Source organism: Corella eumyota, chromosome 6 (assembly GCF_963082875.1).
Source record: "Corella eumyota chromosome 6, kaCorEumy4.1, whole genome shotgun sequence".
NCBI lineage: Eukaryota > Metazoa > Chordata > Ascidiacea > Phlebobranchia > Corellidae > Corella > Corella eumyota.
The window spans coordinates 13,086,340-13,107,133 of NC_137495.1; the positions used below are offsets into that span (position 1 = coordinate 13,086,340).

General features: G+C 31.5%; 1 pseudogene; it reads left to right on the forward strand.

Annotated features, from left to right (window-relative positions):
* The first annotated feature begins 18,986 nt into the window (after positions 1-18,986).
* On the forward strand, positions 18,987-20,517 carry LOC145755882 (uncharacterized; annotated as a pseudogene).
* The last annotated feature ends 277 nt before the right edge of the window (positions 20,518-20,794 follow it).

Genomic DNA, 20,794 nt, shown 5'->3' on the forward strand with positions numbered 1-20,794 from the left:
TCTCGATGTGAAAAGGTCGACTTCACAACCTAAACATAGAGTAACATCAGTTACTTCGACCCAGTCTTGAGTTGCCTGTGGCAGTTTGGGATATTATAGATAATAATTGCCCAGTAATTATGCTGCTGATTAAGTGCAGGCTCAGCAGGAGTTCATACCGTTTATAGCACCTTACTCTAGATCGCTACAGCATGAGATCAATGGGGATTGAACCTACGGCCTCATGTGTGGTGAAGCAAGTGTTCTTACCACTACACCAGACCACTTAAGGGTGTTACATCTTTAAAGTAGTGGGGATCGAACCAAAGACTTCATGTAGTTAAGCCAAATGTTTTAACCATCATAATTTTATCAAATAATGACCTATTAGTTTTTTTTTTTAGACCCTGGCAAATTTGGTTTAATTCTACCAAAGGCAAAGCAAGACGCATCGAGTTCAAATCCCACTGAATGCGTTCAAGAAAACATTTTTTCTACGAACTTGGATACAAAGAATATTGCCAATCTTTCGGGTATGTACTTTTAAATTTTATTTATAAAAAATTTATTTTGTAGAAAAATAACTTTTTAAACTCCTGCTGAGCCAGCACTTAATCAGCAGCTTAATAAGTTAACAATTATAATCAATACCGGCAGCGTGGTGTAGTGGTAAAAACACCTGCTACACCACCATGAGGTCGTGGGTTCAATCCCCACTGCTCTTATGCTGTAGCGCCCTTGAGTAAGGCACTATAAACGGTATAAACTCCTGCTGAGCCAACACTTAATCAGCAGCATAACTACCGGGCAATTATAATCTCGAGAATAAAAATATATACAAAAAAAATCAATAATATCCTAAACTGGCAAAGTCAATTGGAAACCGAGTTGGGGTAACAAATGTTACTTTATGTTTGGGTTGTAAAGTCGACCTTTCTACATCAAGGATAAATAAAATACAAGATGTATTGATAATGCATTTTTTTTTATTTTTTAGATGTGAGCAGCACTCTTAACTACAATGACAACTACGTAAACACATTAAATGAACAACCCCTGCTCTCAGAGACCGAAAACAAACAAAACTAAATTTTTAAGATTTTTGTTAATTTGATGAAATATAAAATTCAAAAATTTAAATTATTTTAGCACTGTCTTCTTATGTATATATTAAATTCTGTCTAAAAATCATTTTTTTAAATAGATTACTTTAGTAAAATTCGTTTTTAATGTACATATTTTAGCATCATAAATACATATTGTAAAAAAAATTTATTTTAGAGTAATATTTTTAAATTGTCTTCAAGTTAAGGTGGGGTTGTTGCCTGATAGTTATGCTACTAAATAAGTGTTGGCTCGGCAGTCCAGTAGTGTGGTTAAGCGGTCATGACAGCGGATTACGAGCCGAATGGTTTCGGGTTCGAGCTGCACCATTGCCACACTATTCGCCCTTGAGCCCAGCGTTTACGGATAGCTCATACACGTCATAACAGCACACACTTAGCCAATAAAAATATCAAAACCTATCACAAAAAAAAGTGTTGGTTCAGCAGAATTTTATACTACTTATAGTTGAACTAAATAGCGCTACGGAATGAAAGCAGTGGGGATCGAACCAAGGACCTCTTGCTGGGGCTTTCGCAGTACTTTGTTATATTAATACGACGGTTAAAAACGACAAAAACCAATTTAACAATTTAAACAGGAATAAAAATAATAGAATTAACACAAAGATTTGTATATAATATAATAAAATATTTATTTTGGGCTGTGTAACTATGTTATATGTTCAAATTATTTTTGATATTTCAACTTTTTAACTAAATCAAATTTCGTAATCTCCTTTTAGTAAGGTAACTGATCGATAATCTTCTGGTAACAATAAACCCTTTTCTGGTTTGAGTATTAAAATAATTATTTAAAATATATAAATATTGTTCAAGTTTGTTTTATTTTTCTTGCAATATAATGTTTTGGAGTGGAGGACAAATAATTAAAATAGTTAATGGTGGTTGTGGCGTTAGACGTAAATGTATCACTTAATCTGTTGATATAAACATCAACACTCGAAGGTCGCTACAAAGTCATTCATGTTTCGTGTAAGTTAAACATAAAAGTTGTTTTAACTTTAAGCTAGTATTATTAACAATGTTATAAAAACAAGTTTGTATTAGTAACGATTTAATAAAAAGCAAAATGTAAACACCGCTTTTTATTTTATATTCTAAAAACCAAAATTTAAAACTAACAAAGACATATTTTTTTTGGTTAAAAATTCACGCTAGCATATATAATAGAAAAAATACAATTGTTTTTATTTTAAAAATGTATATTTAAAACGGAAAAAACAGGCGTTTATGCGGTAAAAATTCATGCTAGCCGCTTGTCTGGAAAGTAGGGGAGTTTTTCACGAGATCTTGTGCATGCAAGCGTAAAAAAATGCATGACCGCGCGTGCACGCGTACCAAAATTTCCGGTCTAGGCGTGCACGCGTGATATATGTTAGCGTGTTTTAGGCGTCAGTACTGCGCGTGCATATTTTTTTTAAGAAACCAGGTGTGCAAAACGCTAATTCCAGGCGTGCCTTTTTTTAATGAAAAAAATATCGTGCATTCACGCTGCCCTACTTTCCAGACTGGCTGCAGCGTGTAATGCCAGCATAAGACCGACCATGTTTTCCTAATATTTAAAATAAAATTTTGCAAAAAAACAGTATATATTTAGTCGGCGATATATGGTCTTACGCTGCGTACACAGCAATTTTGTCTTCGACTTTCTGCCGTTTTTTGCAGGCGCAATCTCTTGTTAATAGTTTATTTTAAAATTATTTTTTAAAACATTAATCTTAAAAAAAAAATGTCATTATTGTAACAACTTATCAAAACTTTTATATATGCTGTACTTATTGCAAAATTTAAATATTAGTAAATGATGATCTTATGCTGACATTATAAGCGGGAATATTGTCGTAGACTTATGCCGTGTTTTTTCCGGCTGAATCTCTTTACAGCCAAACCTTCTGGCAACATAACATTATTTTAAATTTATATTATCGATATTTAAAGCAAAATTACAGAAAAAGTTTTGTTATAGTTTCAAATATGGTTGCCGGTCGACCCAGACTCGGGTCAATGCGTCCTAGTCGATCTGAACTAACACAACAGAAATTTTGAATGTTCATTATTTTTGTTGTAAATTAAAATAGTGCACGCACACTTATCGCATATTACTCTTAAGATAAAGTACATTTGATTCGTCACATATATGTGCCTAAATTGTATAAAGGGTTACGTAATGTGAGTAAGAATCGACTTGAACCCGAGTACGGATCGACTGACAACCTCAAATATAACTAAAAACGGTTAGTCGTAAAATTTTGCAGCATAAAAATGCCTGTTTTTAATTTATTTTAAAACACATACAAAAGAATAAAAGTTTTAAAAATTAACATACCTAATTATCTTAACAACTGATAAAAATTTTTTGCTTATTTATTTTTTGCAAATTTTATTTTAAATATCGGTAAAATATGGTCTTGCTTTAAGGTTATTTGCGGATTTTATGCTGCAAGCTCTCTGCAGTTTCATGAAAAATTTTGCAGGCCAAAGCACTTGATTTGATCCGTTTTAAAACTACTTTTTATAATAATGGTCACAATAAAAGTAGAAAAAAAGATTTAAAGTAACGCACTTTAAAGTTACAAAACTAATGCAAATTTTGCAAAAAATTGTATTAAAGAATTTCTTTTTATAACATATAATCGTTTTTGATGTTTATACTTTAAAGGTGCTTAATTGCCCAACAGGCCAATTAAATATTCACCAACTTGTAAGAAATAAGTCATAAACAATGTTCCCTTTAAGCGCGAAACCTGCAACTTTGCAGGGAACCTGCGCAGTAAAATCTTCGGACCGCGCAAAAAAGGAACGCTATTTTAATGAAACTTTAAGGTTTTGGTGTAATAAGTATATACGAAAATGTAGAAAAACATTTTTAAAAACAAGAGACCCATGGTGTGAATTAAGGATACACTACGAAAATTTTAAAAAAGGCACAAACGACGCACTACAAAACGACACACTATTATTTTTAACAAAACACATAAATTGATCATGTTTATAAGGCTTGGAAGGGGTAGGTTATATATTTAAGTGAAATTTGTGGGTTTAAAAGAATTTAGGCACCTGTGCACCCGGTTTCGAAATTGTGCACTTTTTTGGGCATCTGTGCGGTGGGTTTTTCTTAGCGGGAACACTGGTCAGGAATAAAAAGGAGAAATTAGACGAATGATAGACAGTATTAACCTCGCTGCTCAAAGGCACCTTATTTCAAATAGACTTTTTTGTTTATATCTGTATATAGTGTTGTAATAGTGTTGTAATAATGTTATAATAGTGTTGGTAAATTTTTGACATTGCAGAAGTGATAATAGTGTTGTAATAGTGTTGGTGTATTTTTGACATTGCAAAAGTGATTAGGGAATTAAATGTAATTTAAAATGAGTGTTATCAGAATACGAAATTTTGTGTTAATTTTTCAGGTGTCTTGCTAAAAATAATATCATCGAAAACTATTAAATTTTGTTCGAAATTTTTATTATGGAAGAAACCAATGAATTGAATGATTCAGAGTTGCCAAACAATAATGATTCAGAGTTGCCAAACAATAATGATCCAGATTTGCCAAACAATAATAATCCACAATCAAATTTAAATTCCCAGGTATCTTGTTGTTAGTAAAATTTTAATACCAACCTAATACCACTAAAAAATTAAATATTCTTGTAATAAAACTTTAGGTACGTTTTTAATTTTAATTAATTAAGTCACTTGCACTTCACGGTTGCAGAAAAAAAAGCTTGAACCGTAAATACGGGATAGAATTAGTAAGGTCTGTAAAGTATAAGAGAGAATAAGCAAGGACCATAAAGTACAAGAGAGAGTTAGCTAGGACCATAAAGTACAAGAGAGAGTCAGCTAGGACTGTAAAGTATAAGAGAGGGTCAGCTAGGACTGTAAAGTATAAGAGAGAATTAGTAAGGACTGTAAAGTACAAGAGAGAGTCAGCTAGGACTGTAAAGTATAAGAGAGGGTCAGCTAGGACTGTAAAGTATAAGAGAGAATTAGTGAGGACTGTAAAGTACAAGAGAGAGTCAGCTAGGACTGTAAAGTATAAGAGAGGGTCAGCTAGGACTGTAAAGTATAAGAGAGAATTAGTGAGGACTGTAAAGTACAAGAGAGAGTCAGCTAGGACTGTAAAGTATAAGAGAGGGTCAGCTAGGACTGTAAAGTATAAGAGAGAAATAGCAAGGACCATAAAGTACAAGAGAGAGTCAGCTAGGACTGTAAAGTATAAGAGAGAGTCAGCTACAACTGCAAGGTACTTGAGTGAGTTAGCTAGGACACAAGGTACTTGAAAAAATAACTTAGGACCGCAAACTACCGTAGAGAATTCGCTAAGACTGTACAATAAGAAAGTTTTTCTGAGAACCGTAACGTACAAGTGAATTATTAATGTAACAATAATTTACTGGTTTACTTATAATAAATTGTAACGACACTTTAATTTTGAATTAACTTCAACTTTACAGAACTTGCGAGCAGAACCTTTTAGTTTAAATGTTTCTGGCGGTGAATTTGCTGAAATTTCAAGGAATTTGCTTCCAAGTAAGTTGTTTGTTAGTTTAATATGAGTGGGTTTGCCCGACTATAGAAACCAGACCAAGTCTTAATTTAAATATAGACTCAACAAAACATTATCTACACCACCATTAGGTTGTGGGTTTAATTTCCACTGCTCTCGTGCTGTAGCGCCCTTGAGTAAAGTGTTATAAACGGTATGAACTTCTGCTGAGCCAGCACTTAATCAGCAGCTTAATTACTGGGCAATTTTAATCTATATTATATCCGAAACTGGTAAAGGTAACTCGAGACTGGGTTAGAGTAACTGATATTAGTCTATGTTTGGGTTGCGCATTTAACCTTCCCTCATCGAGACAATAAACATAATACAACTGTAGCTTTTTATCATTAAAATTTATTTTATTAAAGATACTATAATAAACTTTAATAATCCACAAATCAACATAATTCGTGAAGTTCACCAAAATGAAATCACCAAAAATATCACTTACCATGAAAATAAGCAATATGGTGGAGTACTCATGCCTGGGGCTTCAGTATATGATTCTGAATTTTATAAAACAGGTATTTTTACCAAATCTTTTTACTTTTGAACAAGTTAGTAGTATAGCTCAAATATTAAATAAATAAATCTTGTTGAGTTGGCATAATAAAACAGTTTTAGTTTTATCATAAGTTAAAAATTACTCTATAACAAGTTATTAACCTAGCATTGTTAAATTATGTTTTATTTCTGTTCATTTATTTATAAATCAATATTTAATGTTACTACCTGAAGGTAATGGGGTTAAGAAAAATTTAATCATGAAATTCCTAGCTCTTAAGTATCATAAAATTCCTAATTTTCTGTTATAAATTGGACAATGTTTACCCATAGTTAATATGTCGCTTGTTAGTACATTTAATGATTCGTTATCTCTTCTTTTTCTATTGTGAAGTTCATTCAATTCAGTTCATTTCGGGACAGAAAAACCTTTTCTAAATTGATACTTTATTGCGAGAAAATTAACACACAACTGTTCACAGCTCGCATCACGAATCTCTATACATATCATTTCAATACATTTTAAGTAACAAGTCAAGTGGTACAGCTTATGTGATAGAGAGAAGGTGTAAACACGTGACTATAGGTTAAAAATGTGACTATATGTGTAAACACGTGACTAAATGCAGATAACAACTTTGACTAAATAAGATGATGTAAAATTCGTAACACACTTCCCTTCCCAAAAAGTAATATACAATAAACGAATACACCATTTAGCTAACCCATGTTTATACAGCCGTGATCTACTAACTACCATCGGTTTGTTATGATACTTTGGTCTTTTAATACGGTAAGTATTGTCTTTAAGTTTTTTCGTTATTACAAAGGCTAAGCAAGCATCTCTTTGTGAATTTTAAACCACAATTTTGTTAAGCCAAACCGTTTTACCAGGAAATAGATGCTGCTGTTTATCTTTTCTTTTTATTTTTGCTTCAAAACAACCCGCACATTTTTTATTAGGGATGGGCTGAAATCAAAATTACTCAGATTCGACGAGCCTAAGTATTTTGTCGCGATACTTGGCCGAGTCCGAGTACTCGGTTATGACGTCATTTTACTCGGCATCCGAGTACTAAAAAATGCTTGACGAGCGCGAGTATTAAAATATTCCTAGCATGGGTCGAGTACTCGCAACTCGGACCCATCCCTATTTTTTACTATGTTCGATTACATTGCACTTCAATGAAACCCAATATAAACGATTTTGTAAATTCTTTAATATTGACATAACACCTTTATGCTTTTGATGGGCCCTTTTAAAATGTTTGCCTGCAATGATACTGGAACAACTATTTGCAAGTTAAATTTGGATTCAGATGCTGACTCTCATTTTTAATACAATACAATTTTTTCCAATTACAAACAAAGATAGCTGCCCATTCAATATTGTTAAAGTGAAATTATGATCTTGCTTGGAGTATAGTCACCTTTGGTATTTGTCATTCCCTAACAAGAATAATGAACATAAAATGGTTCTTTGTTATGAACACAATTCTTTTTGTCAGTTACTCCTTTTAATTGTTGATAAAAGTTGATTTTAGTGTCAGAAACAAATTTAGTTGAATTAGTGTTACACAAATATACTCAAGAGTATTATTTAATCAAATAAATGTTTCACTACCCCCCTTACATAGCTATATACTACCGACATTCAATGAAAAACATTTTATAAAGCACAGCATTGGAGAAGAAGTGGACATGGGTTCATGCAGTAAACCCATGTTTGGCTTGTTAGGTTTATAATACTATGTGGGAGGAGAGTTTCTCTTATAAGTCGATTGCGATTACCCACTTTTAGTTTGTGTTTTTGCGACAGTCTAATTTTATACACTAAATCGTTTATTCGCTGGACCTGTAAATGGGCCTTGTCAGGGTTTATATAACAATATTTTTTTTCGTATAGGCTAATAAAGCCAAACTAAATCGCCTTCATTTAGGGGATCAGCTACGGTATTACGGTCGTACTACCGTTTCATGCGATGTGTTAAAATTTGCAATTTTTCGCAGGCAAAGTCGTGAGCAGAATCCACTGTTATTTGGTGTTGTTTAACGTATTCAATTATCGAGTACTGGGTGTTTTCTGGGCTGCCAAAAAAAATTCATTGGCATATTTATTTGTTTTCTAAAAATTATAACTGCCAGTGTAAGGTGAATGCTTTTATTGATAGCAGTTTGATAAGCCGTTAACAAATATGGCAGGTATTGGTCCTGGTCTTTTTGATTGATGTCGATGTACATAGATAACTGTGCAAGTATGGTCCGGTTAAAGCACTCAACCATTCCATCACTTTGGGCATAATAGGGAGTAGTTCTTGTTTTACATACGCCAAATGATTTTAAAATTCCTTTAAATAAAAATAACTCAAACTTGGAGTCTTAATCAGAAAATAGTTCGCAAGAAACTCCAAATTGTGTGAAAAGTTGCAAAGTTAAAACATTCTGCCACAGTTTTTGCTTTCTGGTCAGGTATGGGATTAGCCTCTGGCCACTTAGAAAAAAAGTCCATGGCTACAAATATGTAGCGATTCTCTTTTGTGGTACAAAGCAATTGACATAGCACGTCGATTGTAGCTCTTTCTATTGGATATCCCACCATGTGTAATTTTAGTGGAAATTTTGATTTTCTCATTAGACTTTTTTAAGAAGCACACAGTTCACAATTGCAAAATGTGCTTATATCTGTTTTACTGCCAAACCAATAGTAATTGCAACTAAGCCTATCAAACGTTTTTTTTATGCCAAAATGTCTGGTGGAAGGCGCCCCATGCATTACTTTAATGATTGCTTAGCGCTTTTATTTTGGTACAAGTAATTAAAAATAACAGTTTTTGTTGTCGGCACTCTCCCATTTCCGACATAATCCTTTATTTTGCAAAACTAGTAAATCCCATTAAAAGTAATAAGATTTAGCCGCTTGACTTAATGGTAAATTTATGTCTCGTTTAGGCCGTACATTAATTTCTTTGGCAGCCAAAATCACTCTAAAATATGGGGATTGTTACGTTGTGCCACCAACATTTTTTGTTGCGTAGTTAGTGTTGATTCCGAAGCAGGTTTTGTCGTTGTTGCCACTGTCCCTTTGATTATTTATTCCTATTCTTCGATTTCACTGCACGATTTACATGATTCAAAAGGTGCCATGATAACGTGTCAGCGATGTTATGTTTTAGGCCCGCACGATGAATAATTTTAAAATCATACTGCTGTGAACGCTCCAACTGGCGAGTCATCCCGTCCAGTTTTTTAAAGTTAAGTAGCCCTCGTAAAAATCCGTGTTCTGTACAAATCGTCACCGGTCTACCGAAAACATAAAAATGAAATTTTTCCATTGCTTTTTCGTGTCGTACAATAATTCTGTTCTGCTTTTGAAAACGTCTCGGTAAAATATTCTATAACACCCGAAGTTCCATCAGCTTGGAGCTAACTCAATACTGCACCTATGGCGTAGTTACTTGCATCGCCATCTATGATATATTAGCCCTTTTCTGAAAATTGCAATATGGGTGCGAAAATCATTGAAGTTTTGGAATCACGAAAAAGCTTGCTTGCAATTGCTTTACCATATATACCTCGTATTTTTTTTAAATAACTTATGTAGAGACAATATCGGCAAATCCACGAATAAACTTTCAGTAGTAGGAGCATAAACCTATAAAACTTTGAATTTTTTTAACAGTTTTTGGTTGGGGCCATTCCTTGATTGCTTCTATTTTCTTGGTTGACATTCAAATTCCTTTTCTTAATATCACATGCCCAGATACTTCACATTTTGTCGTAAAGTGCACATTTCTCGGGGTTCAATAACAGATTAGCGTTTGGTAAACAATTAAAAATTTTCTTTATAGTATCACAGAGGCTTTTAAAAGTGCGACCATGATCTAAGATGTCATCTAAACCGGCAGCGAGGTGTAGTGGTAAGAACACTAGCTACACCACACATGGGGTCGTGGGTTCAATTTTCACTGACCTCATGCTGTAGCGCTCTTGAGTAAGGCGCTATATACTGTACAAACTCCTGCTGAGCCAGCACTTAATCAGCAGTATAATTATTGGACAATTATAATCTATAATATTCTAAACTGCTACAGGCAACTCGAGACTGGGTCGGAGTAACTGATGTTACTGTATGTTTAAGTCCCGCATTCGACTTTTCCACATCGAGGATAAAGATATATGTAAATGCATGATGCATTTACAAAAAAAATGCATGATGCATTTACTATGAGGTACATCTAAAAGCACCCAGCCACTAAACATTCAAAAATGCTGTTTTTTTTGCTTCAGGCTTAACAATTACTTGCCAGTAACCACTCTGTAAATCAAGTGTTGAAAACCAATGTAAACCTTTTACGGAGTATCTAATATGCTGTTGATTCCCGGTAAAGGGTATGAATCCTTTTTTGTCACAGAATTTAGTTTTCTGTAATCTACACAAAAACGAGTAGAACCATCTTCTTTTGTACCAACACTATAGTTGAGCACCACGGGCTGTTCGACGGTAAAATATTTTTTTCCTAAAGCATTTGTTTGATCAATCCATCAGCTTTCAGTTGATGCGCAATAGCCTTTGTTTTATAGGCCTAGAGCCTCCAGTTTCAATCTTATGCTTAGTCATATCAGTTATTGCTGGATAGTTGTATTTTATTCTGTAATCTTGTATTAAATTTACGCATATTTGTTTTTGGGCCTGATTTAATTCCAATGTACAAATCTCATTTATTTTTTAAGTCTCTTCCGAGTCTAAAAACACCCCATGGGACGATATAATAATGTTTGGGCCAGTTGAGCTCTCTTCTTATTTGGCAAATTTAACTGCACTTAATCATTGTTATTATTAAGCTGCAGGGTAATCATATTTTTGCGTCATCGGACGCTCGACACTGTCTAACCAATGAATTAATTTTCTCTGCCAAATTTACCAAACTTTCTTTTCTAGACGAACTCTGGTATGCAATGCCGAAACAGAGTCAGGTATCTTTATTCCAAATTTCTGCTTTAACTTTTCTTTTAAGATAGTATTGGGTACGAAGTTCGAGTTGTCACCACGCTAAAGGCTGTATCGGTTAAATGTAAAGCAAGTCGAATTCCTTGAATGTAGTTTGACCATTTGGTATATGTTGCTGCCAGTTTAAAATTAACCATGAAATCTTTATTTTTACTTCATTTAACCATAAAACTTAACCATAAAATCTTTATATGACCTCTTTCTGTCAAACATTTTAACCTTAACTTCGCCTATATTTTGGTTTGTACCCATTAGTGTTTAAACATAAGGTTGAATTAACTCTTCTTTTTTAATCCGCTTGTTTAGTTGATCGGAAATAAGTTTTTGTTATGATTGCGACTTATCTACAAATTCTTTTGACTTAACCTCCACTTTTTCTTTTATTCATGTTATTTCATCAGCGATGATGGGATCCGCAACTACTGTATATTTGTCCAATTTCTCTTTAAGGTTGTTATTTGACTTTATTGTGGACGTGCTGGAGTTTTGTACATTTATTTCCAGCGTTTTATATTTTTGTTCCATACCAAACACAGCATGTTCTAAAGCTTGGTGCATTTCCAAACTAACTTGCAATATCTGTTATTCAGTCTCTTTTTGAAATTCAATGCGTAGCAGCTGTGTAGTTTTATTAACTTCTTCTTTCACAAGAAATCCGATTTCTTTTTCCCATTTTTGGTGGGGTTTAAACTATATTACTCCTGATGAGTTCTAGCTATCTGCATCCGACATAACAATTTGCGTTTAAGAAGGTTTTTTTTAAAAGTGGTTTTTAATCTTGAATTACAGCCAATTTAAAAAGTTAATATTTTTATCATAACAGTCTGCGTGTTTTGTTGAAAGAATGCTAGCACAGATCAAAAAGCTGAGCCACTAACTTTAAAACCTTTAAGTTTATTGTTTTGATATTTTACAAAGAATTTAAAAATTAAAACTAAATCCCATATTAACAAAAGTCTTACACATTAAAGGTTCCACTTCGAATGAAAATGTACAGCCAAGATCCACTGCATCAATCCAGGTTTTAACTTTAATTTTATCAATAAACTTTTGTTTTATTTATACTAAAAAACAAATGTCAAATACTGTTATTATTTTTTATCATGTTTTGGATTTTGGTAAACTGTTAAATAAAAATGTAAAGTAATAAAATTTCAACCACATAATACAGGAATAAAGTTGTATTACTTAATTTTAATTTTGTTCAAAGGAACAACCTGAAGAATCACAAACACCAGTAAAACTTCCACATGAGGTTGATCCAGAACCTAGACGAAGACAAAATGAGGGTAAATTTAACTTTTTTGTGAACTCAGAAGGAGTTCATACCGTTTGTAGCGCCTTAGGCAAGGGCACTCCTGCATAAAAGCAGTGGGGATTGAACCTACGACCTCATGGTGATGTAGCAAGTGTTCTTGCCACGACACCACGCTAATGGTTAAAGATGCTTTAAACAATACTCTTAACCTAAAGTCTAAGTTAAAAACACCACACATGAGGTCGTTGGTTCAATCCCCACTGATCCCAAGCTGTAGTGCCCTTGAGTAAGGTGCTATAAACTGTATGAGCTCCTGCTGAGCCACCACTTATTCAGCAGCATAATTATCGGGCAATTATAATCTGTAATATCCCAAACTGCCACAGGCAACTCGAGACTGGGTTGGAGTAACTGATGTTACTCTATGTTTAAGTCGCGCACTCGACTTTCACACATCGAGGATAAAGATATATACAAAAAAAAATGGAATACTGTTTTGTAATACCAGCAGTATCGTGGTTTATAAAGAACCTCTTTATTTTAATATTTTTTATATATTAAAGGTTTTGCATCAAATGAAAATGTACAACCTAGATCCTCTGCTTCAAATCAGGTTTAAACACTAAACTTCTCAATAAAAATGTTGTTATATAAACAATCAAAAACAAAGAATAAATACTGTTTATGGTAATTTTGAATTTAATTTCTAATTTGCAATAAATTTTGTTTAAAGGAACAACCTGAAGAATCACAAACTTCAGTAAAACTTCTGTATGAGGTTGATCCAGAACCTGGAAGAAGACAAAATGAGGGTAAATTAAACCTTTATTTGTTAATATTAAATACCATACCCACTGCACAATGTTGCTAGGTTTGGTAGTAAAGCATGAAAAATTAATTCAGTAGTTAATCTACAGGGCATTACAATATAAGGCTTTATATCTGATTTCTATTGCTTTTATGTCAATGTGTTCTTGAATAAGATGCTACAAACAATACTCACTTCTGATCAACCTAAAATTAATCAGCAAGTTAATTATCAATCATTATTAAAAATACTATATCTAACCCTGTTGTCTACCCATACTATAGTTAATTAGATGGGGTTCAATTCTAAAAATTTGATTGCTTGTTGAAATAAAACATATTAAGGTTGAAACTGAACCATAAAATGTTCAATGTTGTTAATAATAGGATATTAAATAATTAATATTTTTATTATTATTTTTCCCTGTAAAATATGAGATTTAAAAAATGGTTTTTATTTCGATAATACTTGTGACCAGAATGAAAAAATATCTGTGACTTGGTTTATTAAATAACAAACAGTTTACTGTTAGAGATATTTTAGATTTTGTCCAGTCTTCTTTATCAGGGCTTGAATTAACGCTTAAAAATCGATTCGCTAAAAATTAGATCGCATTTTAGAGCAATTACTGGGCCCAAGACATGATCTTTGTTTTTTTTATAACACCTAATGCCTTGTGTTTTATTTTTAATATGTAATACTATCCTTACTGAAGTTCAACTTTATTGCTCAACAACTAAAGAAATGCGGGAGTGAAATTTATGCATTATTAGATCCTAAAAAGTTATTGTTATTAAATGCCCTATAGCAACCTACATTTACGCAGGGACATGTTGATGTGATTAAATTAGTATAAAACCGGTTTAAAATTAGTTTTGTCAAAAATACATATTTAAATATACACAAGTGTTTTATTATCACCTAAATCGTTTTTGATTGATTTTTTTTTAACATATTGGTAAAAAATGTTTCGCTAATTTAAAAAAACGATTCGCTTTTAGCGAATAGCACCCCTGTTACTTCGTTCCTTGTTTATATTATTGCTTTATAATATTAGTAGTATATATGACACAGAACTATAGCCCAGTTTAATTTGCATTGAAGGTTCCACCTTAAATGAAAATGTACAACCAAGATTCTCTGCTTTAAATAAGGTTTTTAAATTTAAATGTATTAATAAATATAAGCGTGTTTTTAATAAAATACATGAAGTTAATATTTTTGTAAAATAACATTTTTTTAATAAAAGTTTTAATATTTGTTTATTAATAATTTTAATATTTAATAATTGTTTGTTTTGAAGGAACATTTTGAGGTATTGCAAACTCCAGCGAAAACTTACAAAAAAGAATATCCAGGACCAAGAAGAAGTCAAAATGAGGGTAAGTTTAAGTAATTTTTACAAACAAATTCATATTTAATGTGCTTTTGTTTGTTTTTGTTATTTTTACCTTAAATATAGTATGGCTATTGTTGCAACTTTGTTAAAGCTACTTTATTACTTGACTTTATTGATTTGTTTTTTCTTTTGTAGTTAGTTTTAATCTTTTAAGTTTTAAAGTTTTATCAAGAATAAGTATTATTATTCGCACAAACTTGATTTCACTTGATGATTAAGGCAGTTTGGATTAAACCAAAGACTCTATGCAACAAAGCCCAATAGCACCCCTACCGCAAAATGTTGCTGGTTTTAGTAAACAAAGTAGGTAAACCAGTTTGTGTAGTAGTTAAGGCACTTGGTATCACCACATGAGACTTTTGCCTCATTTCTATGCTTTTATGGCAAAACATATTGCCAAATAAAGTAGCCTTTATTGCCAAACAACTTAGCATTTGTTGCCAAACAACGTAGCATTTATTGCCAAATAACGTAGCTTTTATTGCCAAAAAACGTGGCATTTGTTGCCAAATAACGTAGCATTTGTTGCCGAATAACATGGTCTTTATTGCCAAACAACGTAGCATTTATTGCCAAACAACGTAGCATTTATTGCCAAACAACGTAGCATTTATTGCCGAATAACGTAGCATTTATTGCCAAATAACGTAACATTTATTGCCGAATAACGTAGGATTTATTGCCAAATAACGTAGCATTTATTGCCAAACAACGTAGCATTTGTTGCTGAAAAACGTAGCATTTATTGCCAAATAACGTAGCATTTATTGCCAAACAACGAAGCATTTATTGCCAAATACTGTAGCATTTGTTGCCGAATAACGTAGCATTTATTGCCAAATAACGTAGCATTTATTGCCAAATAACGTAACATTTATTGCCAAATAACGTAGCGTTTATTGCCGAATAACAGAACATTTATTGCCAAATAACGTAGCATTTGTTGCCAAATAACGTAACATTTATTGCCGAATAACGTAGCATATCTTTTATTTTCCGATACAGGTTTTTTAAAACCAGACAAATATTCTGTAACTGTCAAACTTCCTCTGGTAACACGCTATTTTAAATCCGCATTCTATCGTCTACGAACACATTAATTTTAATCTATCAGGCACAATACAGCTATAATGCGTAATTTCCTTACAAATAATAAAACAAAACCTTTCGTAATACTTAATTTTAACAACGTCAATATTTATTGCACAAAAGCCCATCGCATTTATATTATTATACAAGATCGTTATTTGTCTGTTTCTTTAAAAATAAATATACGGGAAAACTAAGTAAGAGGGGAGACAAATTATATAAATTTTCAGGCGCCTTCGGCTGGGATTAAACTATTGACATTATGGTAATAACCTTTGCACTTTGTTGCTGGCTTTAGTAGACAAATCATGTTGAGCCATTTGGTGCAGTAGTTAGGGCATTGGGCATCACATAAGTCTTCTTGCCTGATTCCTTCTTTACTGAAGTGTTCTTTACTAAGATGCTACAAACAATTTTCACTTCTGATAAACTTAAAATCAAACAGCAGGTTGATTAATAGGCAAAATTATCTAGTCAATAATAATTAAAAAGTTTAAGTTAATGAAAGTCACTTATGGTTATGTAGTCTATGGCAACCAGAATTACACAACTGGTAAAATTGACCTAATCAGTGGTTATAAAATAAATATAGATGATAAATACTAAACTTTTATTGTTTATTGGGTATTAAAAATAATTAAAATTATATGTTGTTACAAAAATACAGTTAACTAAAACTGGTTAAAGAATAAAAATAAAAGTGGTTTATTATTGAAGAAATCATGATATTGCACAGCTTTAACTTTAATATTATAATGTAATACCTGCAGTATACAGAAACTCTCTGTATATTTTACATTAATATTATTTACATTAAAGGTTCCACTTTGGAGCAAAATGTTCAGCCGAGATCCTCTGCTTTAAATCAGGTTTAAACTTTAAAATCATTCTTGAGATTATATTATATAAAAGGGCCAAGTTTAAATACTGTTTATTATTATTTTTAGTATTTTAAAACTTTTAAAATTAAATTGAAATAAACAGAAAACTAGAATTAAAAGCCAAATTTTATTATAAATTTATATTTTTACTAGTTTTTAAATAACTTGAAATTTACATTTTTGTTTTCAGCAAACTTCTAAAAAATTCAAGTCTATTGCCAAAAGTTTTCGAAATTTTTTTTCTATATCTAAACGAAAATCGAAAAGAAAAAAAACTAATGGTAAATTTTGATGTTGTTATTATTTGTATGAGATTGGGTTTAATTTTTATAACCTGGTTAACTAAACTTTTTATTTAATTTAGGGGACCCTGATTAGATTTTTATATTTGGTCTTGTTCTATAAATTTTAAAAGATTTTTAAACTTGTACAAATAAATACATTTAACATAATTTAAATAAGTTAAAACAGGTAAAGGGTTAATACACTTTTTTTTTGATAATTTTTTTTTTTTTGAACACTCAACCCAATTATTAAAAAAAAATTAATATTTTACATGAAATAATAAATTAGCAATATTATTAAATTAAAAAAATTAAATTAACATAATTTGTGCATTTATACACATTGCCCAAAAGTGATGTTCACTTTAATGAGATTTATTTAAAACTTTGTTTCCATTAAGGTTCCACTTTAAATGACAACAAACATCAACAACACTTGACCCAGGTTTTAACAATTGTATTAATTTAATGTTAACATATTTACTTTAAGGGCCACAGATTAAGTAGTTGATTGTACATAATTATTTTAAGTTAGAAGACTTTATTTAACTAGTCAATGTAACTGGTAGTTGTTAAAAGTTTTAATTTATTGACAAAGGAAAGTCTTAAAGAATCACATCTTCAAATTGAAGTTGAATCAGAACTAGAAATTACTATTGAAGAAAAACAAGGTAAACATTTATTTAATGCCTGAAACAATACAAACAAGTGTTGAAAACTAATTTTCTTTTTTGTTTCTTAAATTTTAATTTGTATATTAAATTTTTCAAAATTTTTGAAAGTTAATGCAGACTAAGATGTGGCTTGTTGCTAATCATATACAGTAGATTTCTTATATTTTAATAATTTTATTGGAGTATAATACCTAAAACTAATTTTAAAAAATGTGCTTACCATAAAAAAAACTTTTTTTAACTAAATAACATTACAGTAGTATTTACGGTAGCCTGTCGGAGCCGCTTCTCTTTTTTAATCACGAGAAATATTTTAACACATTGCGAAATATATTTTGATCGCGAGAAATATTTTAACACAGCGCGAAATATATTTTGATCGCGAGAAATATTTTAACACATCGCGAAATATATTTTGATCGCGAGAAATATTTTAACACAGCGCGAAATATATTTTGATCGCGAGAAATATTTTAACACATCGCGAAATATATTTTAATCGCGAGAAATATTTCAAGAGAGAGCGAAATATGTTTTGATCGCGAGAAATATTTCAAGAGAGAGTGAAATATATTTTAATAGCGAGAAATTTTTTAACACATCGTGAAATATATTTTGATCGCGAGAAATATTTTAACACATCGCGAAATATATTTTGATCGCGAGAAATATTTTAACACATCGCGAAATATATTTTGATCGCGAGAAATATTTTAAAAGAGAGCGAAATATATTTTGATCGCGAGAAATATTTTAACACATTGCAAAATATAGTTTGATCGCGAGAAATATTTTAACACATAGCGAAATATATTTTGATCGCGAGAAATATTTTAACACATCGCGAAATATATTTTGATCGCGAGAAATATTTTAAAAAAGAGCGAAATATATTTTGATCGCGAGAAATATTTTAACACATTGTGAAATATATTTTGATCGCGAGAAATATTTTAACACATCGCAAAATATAGTTTGATCGCGAGAAATATTTTAACACATCGCGAAATATATTTTGATCGCGAGAAATATTTTAACACAGCGCGAAATATATTTTGATCGCGAGAAATATTTTAAGAGAGCGCGAAATATATTTTGATCGCGAGAAATATTTTAACACAGCGCGAAATATATTTTGATCGCGAGAAATATTTCAAGAGAGAGCAAAATATATTTTGATCACGAATAATATATTGAGCACTTGCAAAATAATTTAAGCCCATACAAAATTTTGTATTTGATTTGCATTGCAGTAATGGTTTAGGGGTGAACTTAGTATGATAATGTAAAAAAAATTGTATTTATTGATAGTAAAATACTAGGGAAATTAAAGCTAAATTTTAAACCGGACATTACTTTGCAGTTACATGTATGCCTAATTTTAAAAATCTGCCTGTTTGATTTATTAATTTTTTAATGTATGGCACAAAGTGTGGAAAATTACAATCCTATGGTCATGGAGAAATGTATTGTGCTTTTTGTGGGAAAGGTAAGTTTAGGTCGTTGTTAAGTAAGTGAATCTATATATAAATAAGATAGGGTGCAGGCCAGGATTAATTACAGTCTAGAATAAATCCAGTTCTAAGTTTATAAAAGTGCAGTGTTGTATTGTTTTGCAGAAAGACCTTAGAATGCAAGTGATGAAAGTCTTCCATCTAGTTCTAGATCTTTGAATAGAGTTAATATGACTAAAAAGCCTGAAACAAGCCCATATGGTTAGTATAATATTAAAAGAATGCAAATTTTAAAAAGGATTAAGAAAAATCTGAGTGTTTTTAAAAAAAAACAACCCAAATAAAATTTTACATGTTTTGTTAAAGGTTTACATACTGGCAAACAAAAAGGTGCACCGGATGTTTTGTCATTTAGTAAAACAAAGGGTAACAAGAAAATCTGAAAACCAAAATGTTTGTATTAATATTGGAATGCTGGAAAATGGAGGAAAGGATTTTCATCTGAAGCCCGTCAGAGGCCAAACAGTTGTTATAGATGTGGAAATAACAGAACCTGTTCAATCCATATTATGTAAAGCAAAAGAAAGATATTTTCAATTTTCTCCAAAAGGTTACAAAGATGGGGCTACATACCAACTTGCATTTAAAGATGGCCGTATTGTTGATTTTTTTACCAAACCTTTTACTTTAGAAAAGTACAAAAAAAAACATTGAAAAAGATTACAAAAAAATGGTTTTGTATCTTGTTGAAGAAGAAACTGAAGAGGACCTTATAACATTTGATGATAAATGCTTGTTTCCAGACCTTTCTAGTTCTTCTGTATTGCAAAGTACACAAAAAAGTGAAGAGGCTGATATTAAAATCACATATTTTAATGATGTAAATGTCTCCACTCTACGTAAAAACATGGTTGATACAGACCAGTTTTTTATAGTTGTAAAAAGAGGAACACATGTTCAATGCCATCTTGCTATTTGGAAAAGAGAGTCAATGAAGCAAACACCTCTATAGACCTAAGCAAACTAAGTCTTGATTATAATTTTACAAATAGTGATTTGAAAATTATGCAGTGCATTTCTGCTGATCCTAAGGCCATGAGTGATACTATTTTAGAATGTGGATATCGTGGCAAAATTACAGTTGACTGCATTGAAGAAATTACTCGTACTATGATGGCCAGCATTATTAACAAACGATTGTGTTATCTCAAGGAGTTGGCTTCTGGATTGAATTTATTTGGTTTATTTAGTATCATAAAGAACAATGCAGCACTATTTTCACATTTGTTTACACCTTTTGGTGGGGATGTAGTAGATGCTAATTATGTTCTAAGTTTATTAATTCCCGCATATTTCATTGAAAAGTCTACAAAAAGGTGCACAGAAGAAAAAATTATGGATAACTTTCAGGATTTTTTAATGCATATAGAAGACAACTTTGAAACATTTATTTACATAAGTCTACAGATAAGTTATAAACTTGGTAGCATTGGATAAAATGAACTGAAAATGACATTTAAAAAAACAATTTTAACTGTAAAACGGAAATAGTTGCTTGTACAATTTATCAGTAAACAATTATTGTGCATAACAGTAGGCAAAGCTGGCAAACTAGCCAAATGTTCACACAAAACAACAATCAATTGTCAATAACGTTCATTAACTGCTGATAAAAGGTAATTGCATCCTGCAAAATTCCGGCATGTTGAGGCTCAGTTCAGATCTAACATAATCAAAATATTCAGTGGATTTATTAAATTCAATTGAATCTGTT